This window comes from Somniosus microcephalus, chromosome 10 (assembly GCF_052327205.1).
Source record: "Somniosus microcephalus isolate GS21.2 chromosome 10, FLI_Smic_1.0, whole genome shotgun sequence".
Taxonomy (NCBI): domain Eukaryota; kingdom Metazoa; phylum Chordata; class Chondrichthyes; order Squaliformes; family Somniosidae; genus Somniosus; species Somniosus microcephalus.
Genome location: NC_140996.1, coordinates 15,568,471 through 15,585,536, shown reverse-complemented (window position 1 = coordinate 15,585,536; position 17,066 = coordinate 15,568,471).

Genomic DNA, 17,066 nt, shown 5'->3' with positions numbered 1-17,066 from the left:
GATGGCTACGTCCATGGGGGAGCTTAGTCGCCAGGGTATTGAAAACATGGTAATTGTTCAGAATAGACTGACATGTCTTGAGGAGCGATGATCAGCTATTGAGCAAACAAACCAGACCTTCATGCAAGTCCTCTGGAGTAGGACTTCCAGTACAGAAACGGGTCCTCATGGCCCCCCTGAAGTGCAGCAAGGTGCTGTCAAGCCACTTGCTAGCTCTGAAGTGGGACTGACCCATGAGAGGGATGTTGGTGGCAGACAACAAGGAAGTGGGGGCTCCTCTCCAAGCGCTCACACGACCATGCCACTGCAGAGCCCTTGGTCAGAGCCCCACCAGAGTCCCCACCCAACTGAGATCGGCGTCTCAACCCCTGCACAGCCGTAGGAGCAGCAGACTGTTGCCGAGCCCTCACAGGTTCGCAACCCCAGAGGACACCCGCCAAAGGTGTCGAGACAGGAGCAGCAAGAACGTGAGCAAAGGGCCTCCACATCTGCTGAAGCCACAGGGGAAGCATCACGTAGGAGCACGTGTAAGAGGAAGATACTGCACAAGTAGTCACAAGGGTAGTCACTTGGGTATAATGTTACTCTTAATTTTGAAAAACCATCTGTTGATTATTGTCATTAAAAATTCTGATGGCAAACTATTGCAGTTGTGGCGTGTGTCATTTCGCGAATGGGACTTCCACATTGAGGGCTTAGGATGACTTGCAATTGTCAGTATGGTGGTCAGAGTGATAGGAATCCGCAGGTTCTTGGCCATTGTCGATGGTCAGATAAGAAAGTGCGAGGCAAAAGTGTTTGATTGTGCAGGCTAAGCAAATCTGGCCAAGATGAGTGCGTGCCTTGCACCCCGGCCAGCAATGAGCCCGCATGCTGCTGCTGCTGGTTGATACGCCTCTGCAAGCTGGTCGTTGTCGCTCTCCCCCTCCTCCTCCTCCTCCTCCTCATCTGAGGAGACTATTTGATGAGCCACTTGTTCCTCACGCATTTGCAAGCCACAATGCTGTGCCATGTTGGGAAGTGCACAGCAGACCACGAACATTCTGGAGACCCTGGCTGCTGAGTACTGCAGGGCTCCACCTGATCTATCAAGGCACCTGAAGCGCATCTTCAGCAAGCCGATGGTTTGCTCGATTATGGATCTGGTGGACATGTGGCTGGAGTTGTAGCGCTCCTCAGCTTCGGTGGATGGGCTCCTCAACAGCGTCATTAGCCACGTCTTCAGGGGATAGCCCTTGTCTCCAAGTAGCCATCCGAAAATTTGGTCTGGCGGACTGAAGAGCGGAGGCACACTAGACTGGCGCAGGATGAAGGAGTCATGGCAACTGCCAGGGTATTTGGCACAAACATGTAAAATTTCCTTCTTGTGGTCACACACCGGCTGTACATTGAGGGAGTGGAAGGCCTTGCAGTTGACAAAAATACCTGGATTGTGATTGGGTGCCTTAAGGGTCACATGTGTGCAGTCAACGATGCCCTGCACCCTTGGAAAGCCTGCCAGATTGTCGAACCCAACCGCATGCGCAGTTACACTGGCTTGATCCTTGGAGAAATTGATGTAATTGTGCGCGATGACAAAGAAGGCATCGGTTACCTGCGTGATGCAAGTGTGTGCGGCCGCCTGGGAGACGCCGCTGATGTCCGCTGCTGATCCCTGGAATGAGCCTGAAGCAAAAGAGTTGAGTGCGGTGGTGACTTTGACGGCCACTGATAAGGGGTGTTCACCCGCTCCTCTGGGCTCCAGGTCTTGCTGCAGCATTTGTGCAGATGTCACCCACTACCTCTCGCGAAAGCCGGAGCCTCCTTTGGCACTGCTGCTCAGTCATGTTGAGGTAGCTGATCCTCTGTCTGTAGACCCTGTTTTGGGGGTATCTCCTGTGCCGACGTGCTTCCATGCACTGGCGCCTCCTGTCCTGTGCAGCTTCATGTGGATGAACAGCAGCTTGGAGCTCCTGCTGTTGCTGCTGCTCTTGGTGCTGCTGTTGGTCAGGGTTCTGCTGCTGCCGCGGCTGGTCTTCACCTGAATCTGATGTCCAGGAGGAAAGGAAATAAATAGTCCCCATTCTTCTGGTATATACCTCAGTTGAGGAAGCGCTCATTCAAGATGAGGGGAGGGGTTTCCCAGGAGGTCACACTGGAGATTGGTGTCAGGCTCCAAACTTCCACAACAATGCGTAGGCCTGCTAAAAGTTCCCCCAGACCTGAGACAACAAAGTTCTACCACCTGCAAATGATGATTGGTGAAAACTCCTTTGTAATGGTGGAGCTGTGTAAGGGGGGCATCTTTTAACTGGTTTATGGTAATTTACCTGGCCAGCAGCCTTTGCCTCTGAGCTCTGACCAATTCCAACCTTTTACCTGGTTTACGGTAATTCACCTGGTCAGCAGCTTTTTGCTGCTGCACTCTAAACCAATTTACAAACAGCGGTTTCGAATCGCTACCCCTCCTTAAGTTCTGAGTGGAGGAACTTATAATTAATGATATTAAAACGGACAAGTGGTTTGGATGAGAGAAAAATCAAGTCTTATTACCTAAATAAACTACAATCAAAAGAATAAACTATACCACGCAAACACAGTAATTACAGTAAAACTATATAACAGGGGGTTGCAGATGGCGAAAACGAGGGATAAAATGGCTCCAATGTTACTTAAACAATCTTAGCAATTACCCTTAAATCACCACCCCTAACTCCTGCTAGGTTGCCTTGCCGAGGAGTCAAAACACCCTGCTCACCTGTGGTCCAGCGAAGTAAAGAGAGAGAGATAGCTTCTTAGCAGCCATCTTTATACCTGGTGAGGTCCTGCCGTTCTGCCCTGCAAGGGCTGTTTGCAAAATTCCCGCCCAAAGGTTCCAATACACAAGAGAAAGCTGTGATTGGCTAACTCAGAGTGGTTGGAATGGGTTAATGTGTCTTCTGGAGCTCCCTGGGCTGAAACAAAAGGGAAATACAACTGCTCTATTGTCCAGAATGCTAGGTGATTTAAACCCATTCAGTTCTTAAACGGTTCCCATTCAAGATCCAAAAGTCTCTTCTGCAGTTTAGATGTATCCACTCGATATACAAACAAATGCTAATAGCATTCAATTGCTTTGTAAACAAAGCATTGTCCTGTGGTCATCTGGAACCACAATTGATTGACAGTCTTGAGTGCTTAGCAAACAAAGTTCCTTTGTTCATGCTGGCAGTTTCAAGCACTCGATCTTAGAGTCAACATTGTAGAACGTTTTGTAAGCAGGCATCGATTGCCCTGCTGCAGGGGGGATGGGGACTCCCCTTTGATTGGCAGCTCCATTGAACCTTACTTCCAGACACAGAAAGCTGCTTTCCAAGTCCTTTGTCTTCGGCCATGAGGTGACAGCCATTTTTATCCCTGGAAATTTAAAAGCACAACGCCCAGGGATTCTTTAATCAAAAAAATTAATCTTCAGAACTGTAAATTATTGCGAATTCTTACAGCTGCAGCTGTTAGTAAGCAATCCACTTGTGCTGCCACCAGGATTCACTGGCATGTTCCAGAGGAGCCATGCAGCATGTGGGAAAAGAGGTAAAATCAGAAAGGCCTCTCAAAATGGGATTATAGAGGCAATTAAGTGGTTATTAAGGGCCTATCCCGCCTCTTGGAGGTGGAATGGAAACGGGGTCAGAAAACTTGCATGTGGGGAAATTGCTCGGAGGCGGGATGGAGGTGGGATCGGGCCCGCCTGCCATTTTTTGCGATTTTACCACCTCACATGTCTCCAATCCCGCCTCCTCGGGCCTGGAAAAATCGAGCCCATTGAGTATATTCATGGCTGAGACTGATAGATTTTTGGATTCCAGGGGAATCAAGGGATATGGGGATAGGGCGGGAAAGTGTTGAGGTCGAAGATCAGCCATGACCTTATTGAATGGCGGAGCAGGCTCGAGGGGCCTTATGGCCGACTCCAGCTCCTATTTCTTATGTTCTTATGAGTGTTGTTGACTGCAGACTTGTGGCACCCTCACCGTTGACTGTAGACTTTTTTGCTCCCATAGTCAATGGCAATCTTTAAAATAAATGACCTAAATAGAGAGCTGATGGCGTCAGAGACTCACATTCTCTGTGGATATAGCAGCCTGCAAGCGGTCTACCTGTTAAATCTAAAAGTGCGGACCTGGATTCCCTCCCAGTCCAACAATGAGACGTGTAGGTTTCCACAGCTGACCTGGAGCAGCGGCAGGAAGGAAATTACAAAGGGTAAAATGGAGTACGGAGGCCACACGTGCATGATTTAGTGCTGATCCCCTTGTACTGAAAAGAATGCTGAATTAGCCTACTTTGAAGATCTATTTGCAGTGCTGATTTACATCTACACTGTTGTTTTAATGAGAGGAATAAAGTAACAGTAGGCTTGTATTTGTAATTTAATTTCCTAATTGAGAAATTGCAAAGTCGATTAGCTACTGATCTACAAGAACCTTAAAAAATCGTTATGAATATTTGTTGTAGAAAGAAAAGAAAGACTTGCATTTCTATAGCGCCTTTCACAACCTCAAGACGTCCCAAAGCGCTTTACAGCCAATGAAATACATTCTGAAGTGTGGTCACTGTTGTTATGGAGGAAACACAGCAGCCAGTTTGTGCACAGCAAGCTCCCACAAACAGCAATGTGATAATGACCGGATCACCTGTTTTTGATGATGTTGATTGAGGGATAAATATTGGCCCCAGGACACCGGGAAGAACTCCCCCCTGCTCTTCTTCGAAATAGTGGCCGTGGGATCTTTTACGTCCACCCGAGAGAGCAGACGGGGCCTCGGTTTAACGTCTCATCTGAAAGATGGCGCCTCCGACAGCGCAGCACTCCCTCAGCACTGCACTGGAGTGTCAGCCTAGATATTGTGCTTAAGTCTCTGGTGTGGGTCTTGAACCCACAACCTCCTGATTCAGAGGTGAGTGTGCTACCCACTGAGTCACAACTGACAGTATAAGAGCAGATAGGATGAAGACCTTGCTGATACATTACATTTATTAATGCAAGACTAAACATTGACACCATATCGACAGTTTGCAGTACATGTAAGAGGTGACTTTACACTTACCTTCCTAATAGGTTCAATTCTGGCATTACAAGTTGAATGTAAGAACAAAAGTCAAAGACCCCACTATAGGTGACTGCGTCACCCACCAATATATAAACTCAATGGTGTCAATTCAGGATTGCCCAACATTGCAGTGATCATCAATTCCAATGTCATTATTTAAATAATTTATATAATATTTATTCCACATTTATCCCTTAACCAACATCACTAAAACAGATTCACTCGATCGATCCCTGGGATGAGAGGGTTGTCCTGTGAGGAGAGATTGAGTAGGTTGGGTCTATACTCGCTGGAGTTTAGAAGATTGAGAGGTGATCTCATTGAAACATACAAGATTCTGAGGGGGATTGACAGGGTAGATGCTGAGAGGTTGTTTCCCCCTGGCTGGAGAGTCTAGAACCAGGGGGCATAGTCTCAGGATAAGGGATCTGGGACTGAGGTGAGGAGGAATGTCTTCACTCAGAGGGTTGCAAATCTTTGGAATTCTCTGCCCCAGAGGGCTGTGGATGCTCAGTCGTTGAGTATATTCAAGGCTGAGATAGTTGAATTTTTGGATTCTAGGGGAGTCAAGGTATATGGGGATTGGGCGGGAAAGTGGAGTTGAGGTCGAAGATCAGCCCTGATCTTATTGAATGGCGGAGCAAGCTCGAGGAGCCATATGGCCGACTCCTGCTCCTATTTCTTATGTTCTTTTGTTATCCGGTCATTATCATATTGCTGTTTGTGGGATCTTGCTGTGCACAGATTGGCTGCCAAGCTTGCTACATTACAACAGTGACTACACTTCAAAAGTACTTCATTATCTGTAAAGTGCATTGGGACATCCTGAGGTCGTGAACGACGCTGTATAATTGCAAGTTCTTTCTTCCTATTTTTAAACAGCTTCAAAGATGTGCTCTGAAGTGATCTTTAACTGGAACCTTTTAAAGTTTCTGTTGTACTAGATCCTTTTTGCAGAACAATGAAAGACCTTTTTATTCTGTATTTACTCGCGATACTTCCCCAAAACAGAATATCGCAGCAGTGCGAGCACCTCACTGTCTTTAATCCTATCCTTCCGAAATCTGATTCCTATAAACACCCTTGTATCACTGAAAATCAGAGGTCTGATACTGATTTTATGCCAGAAAAACAGGCAGCCGTGAGCTGACTTGCTATCCAACGACAACAACTTGTATTTATATAGCGCCTTTACCATAGTAAAACGTCCCAAGGCGCTTCACAGGAGTATTATAAGTCAAAAAATTTGACACCGAGCCACATAAGGAGAAATCAGGGCAGGTGACCAAAAGCTTGGTCAAAGAGGTAGGTTTTAAGGAGCGTCTTTAAGGAGGAAAGAGAGGTAGCGAGGCGGAGAGGTTTAAGGAGGGAATTCCAGAGCTTAGGGCCCAGGCAACAGAAGGTACGACCACCAATGGTTGAGCGATTATAACCAGGGATGCTCAAGAGGGCAGAATTAGAGGAGCGCAGATACCTCGGGGGGGGGTTGTGGGGCTGAAGGAGATTACAGAGATAGGGAGGGGCGAGGCCATGGAGAGATTTGAAAACAAGGATGAGAATTTTGAAATACCTACAGGATTACTCTGCCCGAGGAGTGTGGCGCTGTCTGCTCACTGACACTGATGCAGAAAAATATGCCGAGGGCCGATTGCACTGGGCTTTGCATTGGCCTGACTTTGAATGTAATTGAACGTTGTTGTTATCGTATAATATGTAATTATTACTTGTATTTTAGAACCTACTTTATGATCATGTATTGAATTTTGGACTCAAAGCAACGTATTATCACGGGTCATTAATTACATTCACTATGTATTTTCAATATAAAAACATACTTGAAATCAATATTCCACCCGAATTAACACCAAAAGGAATTATGGAATATTGTTCGACGAGCACAAAAAGGTCTTGTATGAAAATTGTATACCTATTGCTAACTCGGTCACATGTTTGCAAAAGTACAAACTGAACATACAGGGGAGACGGAGAAACTATTGTCTAAATTACTTAGTGGCTGTGGTTTCAAGCGCAGGAAAGACTATTCTGATTTAGTTGTTGTGAAAGGCCTGAAAAGATCTTCACTGCGTCTCAACAATACCGATTATAGATTAAGCTTCCATTATAGATTTCCTATCGCTATCTGTGCATGGCCTCCATTGCACCTGTACGGTGGCCCCCATCTTTAAAAATTCTCAATTATTTTTTGCAAACACTGTGAAAGAGTTGGACAACTTTCCATAAGTTTTCACAAATCCTTTCAGACTTTGCACAGAATTACACAGCATGTACAGCACCGAATCAGGCTGTTCTGCCCCGCTGCTCTGTGCCGGTGTTTATGCTCCACACCAGCCTCCTCCCACCCCTCTTCATCTCACCCCATCAGCATAACCTTCAATTTCTTTTTCCCCCGCATGTGTTCATCCAGCTTCCCTTTACTTTCAATTAAAGTATGGCGTGAGACCCCGTCTGTTTCTGAGGGAATTGCAGACCTCTGAATGATATTTCGAAGAGGACAGAAAAAAGAAATGTATTTTGCTAATAATCACACAGAGCCATGCACCCTGTTGCCAAGGCGACCCTGGCTATGAAGGGATGGTCAGCAGATGCTTTATCTGTACCTGTAAGCAGAACTGTCAACTGTGGACATATCCTAGGCATGAGATTTTCAGTCCTGAGTCAGCTATGCACCCAAGGCATTGCCGTGAGCCAAAAAACATAAGCATGGTAAAAGGGACATGCTGTGTCCATCATACAGGACACAAGGGATTACCTGTCTCCCCTTGAACTCAAGTTCGCTGTCTTATCTTTGATGATGCAGCTGCTCCAAGTTGTTAATTGGATTTGCTTCTAATTAAAGCAGCTGAATTGCGATGTCTGGTAACGTCAGGGAGAAGCAGATTGAACCAATTCATCTTTCAGAAATTACCTGGAAGAGGTTGGCCCACACCAGAAGTAAAGAATTCATCTTTCGATTAGGCACTCTACAGCCCTCTGGACTCAACATAAAGTTCAACAATTGCAGATCATAACCTCGGCCCCTATACATATATATATATATATTCTCTTTTTTTAATCCACACTTTCGTCTGGGCTTTCTTCTTCCCTCCCATATGACAGCTGTCCTTCATTCTGCCGGGGCCATTCACACTTCATCTAGAGCCATCCTTTGTTCCTTGAATGGCCTAGAAATTGGGTTTTGGCGCAGCGACGGCTTTAGCGCCGGAAGTTAGTGCCGGAGCTAAGTCGCGCTGGACGGGCCAAAAATTCACTAGTTCTGCGCCCAAACGGCTGCCGGCGCTGCTGAAAGCTGTTTGCGCCTGAAAACTGGCGCTACGCGCTGAATTGCGGCGCTATTCCGGCGCTGCGGCGCCCGCTGCGGTGCGGCAGGTTCGGGAAGTGCAGGCCTCCTCCTTCCCTTAAGGAGGAGCTGCCTGCACCCGGCCGCGGCCCGCGAAAATCATTGTAAAAATGAGCCCGGCACCTCGGACAAGTGCCGGGCTTGCATCTGTCCCGGGGGGGGGGGGGAGAAGTCCGGGGAGGGAGCTGCGGCCAGGCGGCCGGCGGGAAAGCGGCCGGCCGCCGCGGGGCCTTTAATGCGCCGGCGCAAAGTCCAGTAAGGCACCTCTGCCAGAACGTTGCTTGCGGCTGCCACGGGCGAGGCGGCCGCAAGTCAATTTCGGAGTTCGGGCGGGTTACCATGGCAACCGGGACGCTGCGCACACCGATGATGTCATCGGTGCCGGCGCAGCGCTAACGGCCTAACGCTGATTTAGGGACCCACTCAATTTCCAAACTGGCCATAACTCCGGCGCTAGGCCCTCTAGCGCCTCAAAAGCGGCGCTAAGCCTACCGAATTTCTAGGCCAATATCTCTTAATGTTTCTCAATGTCTCTTAATCTCTCCTGCTTTCTATCCTATCACTGACCTTCCCTTTTGTTCTTTCATCCCCTCCCCCTTTTCCCAGCCCCTAAACTTGCTTTAAAATCTATCCCTCTTCCTGCTTTTTTTCCAGTTCTGACGAAGGGTCTTCGACCTGAAACGTTAACTCCGTTTCTCTCTCCACAGATGCTGCGCTGGCCTGCTGAGTTTTTCCAGCGTTTTCTGTTGTTATTTCGGATTTCCAGCATCCGCAGTATTTTGCTATCATCCCAGAAGTATGAATGTCGGGATGGGGCTGGGGATGGTCGGCCATCGGGGCTTGGGGGGGAGAGATTTGGGGCTGGAGGGAGAGTGAGCGAGAGAGAGAGAGAGAGAGAGGCCGTAATCGGCAGGGTGAGGGAGGCCGAAATCTTCCTTGAGTGGGCTGGGGCGGGAGGAGCACTCTTGCTCCTCCAAGCCATCAAGGAGTGATGGAGAAGGTACTCACCCTAGGGAGCCAACAGCTCCCGCTTCCCTTTGACTTCCAAGTGTGGGAGCCCGATTGAACTATGTTCATGAAGTGTCTCGCCTCTTCATGGTGGTCTCTCAGATGGCCCAATATCCACCACCGTAAAAAGGCCAGAGGCTGCATGTGCGCCGAGTTGGGGACCTGTTTCTCATATTTAAGTGGTAAATGCCACCCCACCGCCACCCCGACTGTCTCCTGCCTGTCGTGGAGGGGGGGGTGGTTAATATCGAAGTCTCGGAGTCTGATGTACCATCGTTCAGATTTTAATAATTGAAAAATATTGATTAGCCATTTGCGATCAATTCAAGAAAATTATATTGACAGTGAGAAACCAAGGTGGTTGAAGGAGACTGAGCAACATGTTTGAAACCGTGCCTTCTCCAAGTTCACAGCAACATGAAAAGGTGTTGAAAATATAATTCCTGCTTGCATTGCGAGAGGAATGCAGCTGTGGCTCAGCTGGTAGCACCCTTGCTCTCTGAGTCATGAAGGTCGTGGGTTCAGGTCCCAATCCAGAGACTTGAGCGCAAAAATCTAGGCTGACACAGTGCTGAGGGAGAGCTGCACTGTCAGAGGTGCTGTCTTTCGGACGAGATGTTAAACCCGAGGCCCCTTCTGCTCTTTCAGGTGGACATAAAAGATCCTATGGCACTATTTATCCCTCAATCAACATCTAAAATAGATTATCGGGTCATCAACACATTGCTATTTGTGAGAACTTGCTGTGTGTAAATTGGCTGCAGCATTTCCTACATTACAACAGTGACTATGTTTCAAAAGTACTTAATTGGCTGTAAAGTACTTTGGGACATCTGGTAGTCGTGAAAGGCGCTATAAAAATGCAGATCTTTCTAGTGGTTTGACTTTCCGATCTTTCTGTATCATGTAAGCCAAGCATTAATGCTCTTGTCCTATATTCTCGCACTTTTTTTCTGAGATTTCTCTCCTTACACTAATTTTAATCTTTTTATTCCTTTATGTTGTTTTCTTCTGCATTTTTGCTTTAATCTCTTTCTGCTTTTTTTTTGTCCAACAGCCCACCTGGCTAGGGTCGCTGATGTAGTTTAATAGGGGAACGGCACTGGCGGTGTGGAGTCTGGAATAGCCCGGCTGGAGATAGCGAGAAGGAAGCTGCACAGCTGAGATGTGTTGGCATGGCGGAGATGGGCGGTTGTTCTCCTCGAGCTGGAGGGTGTGAGAATGCAGCCAGCCACGTAAGACTCCAAGTAGGAAAGGGATGGTAGGTCTGCAGGGTGTAACTTTGAGCCAGGGCTTATTAAGCTTAAATAATTATTGGTTTCTGGAGCAATTTTTCAGCTTTCTGAAAATCAAATAATGACTCATTAAAATATCCCAGTTCTGGATCATAACGCTGAACCTCAATTTCAAAGGTCTTACAGCATAGTAAAAAATACAAAAATGAGGTAATGACCAGGAGGGCAAAACTGAATGTTAAAACAGTCACGACACAATACCCTCAATGCAGGCTATTCTTATGCATTTTGTCCAAAGTTGATAGGGTGCTGCTAATTAATATTGGCTGTACGGAATTAACTGTTTACAGTCTTCAGATGCTGGACTTCAGTTATACGGAGAGACTGGAGAAGCTGGGGTTGTTCTCCTTAGAGCAGAGAAGGTTAATGGGCGATTTAATAGAGGCGTTCAAAATCAAGAAGGGTTTCGATAGAATAAAATAAGGAGAAACGGTTTCCAGTGGCAGAAGGGTCGGTAACCAGAGGACACAGATTTAAGGTAATTGGCAAAAGAAACCCACAGAGGCGAGATGAGGAGAATTTCTTTTACGCAGCGAGTTATTATGATCTGCCTGAAAGGGCGGTGGAAACAGATTCAATGATAACTTTTAAAAGGGAATTGGATAAATACTTGAAAGGGAAAAATTTGCATGGGTATGAGGAAAGGGCAGGTGAATGGGACTAATTGGACAGCTCTTTCAAAGAGCCAGCACAGGCACGATGGGCCAAATGGCCTCATTCTGTGCGGTATCATTCTATGATTCTATCATAAATCATTCAACCAGCTCATTTTATGATGCAGAACTTTGTGCGAATAGGAATGTGTATTAGGAATTGTATGTCTACTTGGCTCCTGTGAAGCACCTTGGGATGTTTTACTACATTAAAGGCGCTATATAAATGCAAGTTTTGATGTTGAACTTGGGCACTGAAGTCAGCACACCTCGCACTAACGTCTGTTCAAAATGGACGGAATAGCCTGTGAGATTTGCGAATCCAAATTCCCAATGTGTGCTTCTGTTACACAAAAGCTCTGTCCCAGGAGCATGAAACTGTAAGGTCTATCTAATAAGAAATGGCCCTTCAGGGTGATGCACCCAAGGGTTGTGGAGCCACACTCCAGCAAGAGTCAGCGCTGTCAGGTGTGACGGGAAAAAACCTTGAAGGAAAAGAAAACTCAGGGGGAAAAATTGGGTGAGTAGCGCCACCTGTTAGCGCCTAAAGAGGCAGTCAGTGGCTGTAGCGCCACTGGCTGTGCCTCCCGCGATATTCAGCAGGGGTGCTAATGGTGGCATTAGCCTTTTGCACTGCACCGCCACCGATGACGTCATCGGTGTGCGCAGCGCCCCATACGTGCCCCAATCGCGATATTTGGTAGTGAACGCCGCTGTAGCGCCGTTCGCTACCCGCGCCCGGTTCACGGGGCCTTGCTGCGCCGGCAGAGGTGCAAGTTAAGGTGGAGGTGCGGGGCGGCTGCTTTTTCGGCAGCCGCCTGCCAGCACCTCCGTCCCCGGCCTCCTGGTCTCCCCCCCCCGCAGCATTGCCGGCTGTTTCCTGAGAGCCTGGCACTTCTCCTTGGTGCCGGGCTCTTTTGCCAGCACTCGCGATCGGGGCTCGCGCTGTTGCAGGCCCCTGCCCCTTAACAGTGGGAGGAAGGCCTGCAGTACCGCAGCGTGCCGTGCCGCAACGTGTGGCGCTGCAGCACGTAGCGCTGCGAAATTCACTTTCAGCGCCCTAAGAGGGACGCGGAGCGCCTCGAGCCGCGCCCCATCTCCCTCTAGGGGCACTTCAACTGAATTTGCGGCGATCGCTAATGCAGCGATCGCGGTGCAAATTCCAGCGCACAAGCGAACTTTGCGCTGCTTGGGCGCCTCAGGCCAATTTCTCGGCCTCAGTGTATTAAATATCACAAGATACATTAGTTCCTTTAAAGAGGGCTATGTTTTATTTTAACAAATCATGTACAGTATTAGAATTAGGCTCGCACTGGAATCAGGCCTGGGCTTCCCATTCCGGGGCCTCCTGGAAAATGTCAGCTTGCTTGAACGGAGCGGCAATAGGGCGATAATGTATCCCCATGATTTTCGGGGTGCTTCTGCCTCATTCCCACTCAGTGGAGAGAGTTAAAAACGACCCCCAGAAAGTTTACTTAATTCTGCTTATCTCTGCTGCCCCATGTCCTAACTCGCACCAAGTCCCGTTCACCCATCACCCCTGTGCTCGCTGACCTACATTGGCTCCCGGTTAAGCAAAGCCTCAATTTCAAAATTCTCATCCTTGTGTTCAAATCCCTCCATGGCCTCACCCCCCTCCCTATCTCTGTAATCTCCTCCAGCCCTGCAACCCATCGCGATATCTGCGCTCTTCCAATTCTGGCTTCTTGCGTATTCCTGATTTCCATCGCCCCACCACTGGCGGCCGTGCCTTCAGCTGCCTCGGCCCTAAGATCTTGAATTCCCTCCCTAAACCTCTCTATCTCCCTCTCTCCTCCTTTAAGTCGCACCTTAAAACCTACCTCTTTGACCAAGCTTTCAATCACCTGTCCTAATACCTCTTTATAGGGCTCGGTGTCAAATTTTGTCTGGAAACACTCCTGTGAAGTGCCTTGGGACGTTTTGCTATGTTAACGGCACTTTATAAATGCTTGTTGTTGTTGTTGCTTATCCCTTATGAACATGCATCATTCTAGGCTCCTTCTTGTGGGATGTTGGACTTCACAAAGGTGGCATCAGCCATGTTGGAGCAGATAATCGTCTCCCAGAGACTAACCTTGCATTCTGTCCTCCCTTGAATGGTGGAGCAACCCTCAGTTCCCTGAAACTCTTTGTCGGTGTTCGTATATTATCAGAAAGATCAGCAATCCTTTCTGTTGTTAAAGTGAAAGACTGCTTACAACTGCAGGACTGGTGATAAAAAGAAAGAAAGACTTGCATTTTTACAGCACCTTCCACGACAACCGGACATCTCAAGGCACTTAACACCCAATGAAGTACTTTTGAAGTGGAGTCACTGCTGTAATGTGAGAAACGCGGCAGCCAATTTGCACACAGCAAGCTCCCACAAACAGCAATGTGATAATGACCAGATCATCTGTTTTTGTTCTGTGGATTGAGGGATAAATATTGGTCCAGGGCACCTGGCAATCGAAGTGCAATCGAATATAAGTGCAATCGAAGCCACTTTGTAAGTTGGGCAATGCCACATATCTGGCAAAAGTGGACCTGCCTCTTCAGTTGGTGGTATGGAAATTGATGGGTGCTGAGACGTGGCAAAATAGGGCTTTCCGTACCTGAGCCATGCAATGGGAAAGCTGTGTACTGCTGATCCGAGTGAACTGGCCTGTCAGTGGCTGGAAGTACTCAATGGCAGATAAGTTGAGTACGGTGCTCACGTTCACATCCATTAAGAGTGTTTGCCAGATGTTGCAGCATGAGTGCAGCTCCATTTCCGGGAACTGGCAGAAAGTCTGGCATCAAACACCTTTTCAGGCCACAGCCTCTCTATCCACGGTTGTTCAAGTCTAAGTAGGTGGCATGGTAGCGATGCACCTGCTGACTTGGGCATTAGGGTGTTCTGAAGGGCTGCCTCTGTGCCCTCAAAGCTCGAGGAGACCACTAACCCTCTCCACCAAAGGGTCTCTCGTAAGAAACTTGGGTGGAAAAATGCAGCAGCGCCGGGGCAAGGTGAATCCAGCGCCGCACGGCAAATCCACCCCCACCCCTTGTGTGTGGTGTGGCGCTTTGGACAATTTGTGAAGCTTGTGGTACAGACAGTGGTATGTAACATTTGTTGAAGCATTCAATCACCCTGACCACCCGACTGAGGTGGATCTGCCATGAGCACACCTGCTTCAGTCCTCCGGCTCCTTCTCCTTGTTGTGCTTTTCCTTGCTGAGGCAGCTGCACAGCCAGCAATGCTGAGAATGAGATGCTGCAGTATCAATGAACCTCCCCTTTAAGTACTGGGAGTAGCCTGTGGCGATGATGAGTTGCGATTAGACTGCACCTGATATTGGTCCACCCTTTGAGTGTAGCGCCAATGAGCTCGGCCTTTAAGATTTGATTTAGCACCCTAATCATTCCTTTGAGCAGTGAGAATTAATTTTGCGTGCCGTCTAAACCATTAGCACCTGGCGCTAATTCTCAAACTTTTCTAAAGATACCGCCCATTTCTGGGCTATAATGAATTTCTAGCCCTTGATTCTATATTCGTGCTGCTGCGTTCACTGACTCGTTGGTTAAGCTCTCTCCTGCTCTGCTCACCTGTTGAACTTAGCTTCTTCCCTGTGGCGCTCCAATGTCAGTTTCAATTGCATAAATTATTGCAAGTTGAGAATCAACTAAATCCTGAGTAAATTTGCACGTTCCACATTTAATACTGCTTAAAAAGCTCTTAACAACCAAAAAAACATTAACACTGGATCAGTTGTTAATGTATGTCGCACTTGTTCACACCCAGGAACAATTTTAAGAATATGAGCATTAAGGCCAACACTATTCAGGCTAACTGAATAACTGCATCTTTAGGCATTAATTAATGCTTGTGTCTGTTTAAACCTCAGAGCAAGTTTGAAGGGATAATTACTAGTCCTAGCCCTTTTCGGGCTACCCCGGATCAGGCGTATTCCCCAGACGTTCACCTTCAACTAAAGTTAGAGGTAGCCGAATCCTATAGACGGTTAATTTGGTCTAAAGGTCCAGACTATCTCTCCCTAAAGGAAAGGAACGACCTGAAGATGTTACCGTCCTCCAGATAGCAGTTTTAATAAGTTTAACTAGACTGTAACCTTCTGGATATTATGAGGGTCTGGAAAACTCCCCCAGAATTCTGCAACTCCCCCCCCAAGTGTGCACAGAGATTGAGTTTGCGAGTTTGATACAGAAGTACTATGTGAGACAATTCTAAAAATATATAGATTTATTAAAGAACTGACATGCAGTTAACAGCTGGTGAGTCAATCACAACTTTAACAGTTCCAAAAACAAATAGCTTACAATTCTTATCATCAGAGATCCTTATTCTCAAATCTTAACTTTGTTACATTTTTACATTTCTAAGTCTATTCCAGGATATCCACCAAAATCAAAATACTTTTGATTACCCAAGACTCAAAGGGTTGTAGGCTTTCAGAGCCTGTCTCTGAAGCTGAGAATCGCTTTGCCCCTTCCAGCGAATTCTGTCTTCCTATTTGAAAGTTCTATATTTTATACCCTTTTTTCAGTGGTCTATCCTTTGAAGTTTTCTGCGGATGTAAGCTAATTATCTCTAGTCATTTTTCTGTTGACTTCTTTCTATTATTACTGTCAATTCAGCTGTTAGCTTGCAGAATTCTGTCTGCTGTGTAGGTGTTCAAAACTTATCATAAAAGCAATGTGATTGCTTAGTGCATCTATTGATGTCACATTTACAAAGTCTTCTGTTTGTATCTTTTACAACATGTAAATTAAAAACACTTCAACTGAGTACATGATTGTCTTCCTAGCTACCTTGGTTGGTTGTATTACAGACTTCATTTCTCCTTGTTTCATTTGATGTCATATTTATGAAGGCATATGTTTCTTTAATGTTCTGTGTTTCTGTTTTCCGAAGTGTTGGTTTATGACACCTTAACATTATATCATTGTGCGCTTTCGTGTGCCTGTTTACAAAGTGTTGGTTTAAAACAATTTAACTGGGTATATCTTATTGTGTTCTTTCCAAAGCTCAGACTTTCTGGAAGCTCCAACCTGCTGCTTCAATAGGGCTATTGTTTCAGTGTCAACAACTGATTCTAATCTCAAAAGCCTGTATGGTGTGTACAGCTTTGTGTTAACAACTTATCTTATCTCAAAAGCCTGTATTCTGTTTACAGCTTTGTGTCATTGAGGCTTTTAGATTTTTAAACTCAGTTTGTCATGTTTTAATAAAGTCAGAATTCTGTTCATAGGATGGCTCATTCCTTCACAAGTTAACCCCCGTGAAACCTGAGCCTAAATTATTCCCTGTAGTAATTGCCACTGCCCCCCTTCCCCCCCATTTAGTATCCTTTTTAAATGCAGCTCTAACTTCAGGTGATAATGCAACATATGGGATTGGAGACATAAGATGAAACAGGATCTTACAGATGGTGAACTACAAAAAGAAAAAGAAAACAAAGACTTGCATTTCTATAGCGCCTTTCATGACCTCAGTATGTCCCAAAGCACTTTACAGCCAATGAAATACTTTTGAAGTGTAGTCACTGTTGTAATGTAGGAAACGCGACAGCCAATTTGCACACAGCAAGCTCTCACAAACAGTAATGCGATAATGACCAGATAATCTATTTTAGATGTTGATTGAGGGATAAATATTGGCTAAGACACTGGGGAGAACTCT